Raw genomic sequence first — 903 nt, forward strand, 5'->3', positions numbered from 1 at the left:
GTATTCGTTCTGTTCCTAATTATAGTTTCGTTATCCATTATGTTCCTAGTTATAGATGTGTTATTCGTTCTGTTTCTAGTTGTAGTTTCGTTATTCGTTCCGTTCCTAATTATAGTTTCTTATTCGTTCTATTCCTAATTATGGCTTCGTATTCGTTCTATTCCTAGTTATAACTTCGTATTTGTTTTTGTATTCGTAATTAGTTATAATTGGAAATTAGTATAAGTTATTCGTAGATTATGAAACATAGTTTAGATTAGAACATTTTATCAAGAAATCTATGATTAGTTAATAGCTAAATTCGTAATTCGAACTATTTGATAAATGCAGTTATTGATATTAGAACATACAGAATGAAAACGATTAAACTGAAAACAATAAGTTTGAGTACAAGATTTCCTTGTACTTTTGCTTGTATCCCCCCCCCCCCCCCCTGAAAACAGTGAAAACAGTTGAAAAAGGGTAGGGGTATGAACTCACCGGACGAGAAATGTGGCGATTTCGGATGCTAAGTGTTGGTCCGGGGCTTGCAAACACACGAGGTACCTAAGTATAATGTAAAGATACACATTTGTATCTAATTAGGACTTAGGTTGGTTATTTCATAAGGACAATTGTTTCTAGTCGCGAAAACACTCCGATACAAGTGTTTGGAGGGATCCGGGTGGCGTTTAGGGACACATATATTTAGGATAATGAGTTGGGACATCAAAGGAAGACTCCCTAAGGAGTTTACGGCCACAAGACCCTCTACCCATGATTTTACGGCTCTAAACTCATGGTGGGGTGAGTTAAGGGCAAAAATGACTTCAAATCACTTAAGGGAATTTTCTAGTTTTGGATTTCAAGGCTTGGAATGGATTTAAAACATCAAAATGATTAATTTATAGGAGTTTACTGCCT

Source organism: Lactuca saligna, chromosome 3 (genome assembly GCF_052625555.1).
Source record: "Lactuca saligna cultivar CGN05327 chromosome 3, ASM5262555v1, whole genome shotgun sequence".
NCBI lineage: Eukaryota > Viridiplantae > Streptophyta > Magnoliopsida > Asterales > Asteraceae > Lactuca > Lactuca saligna.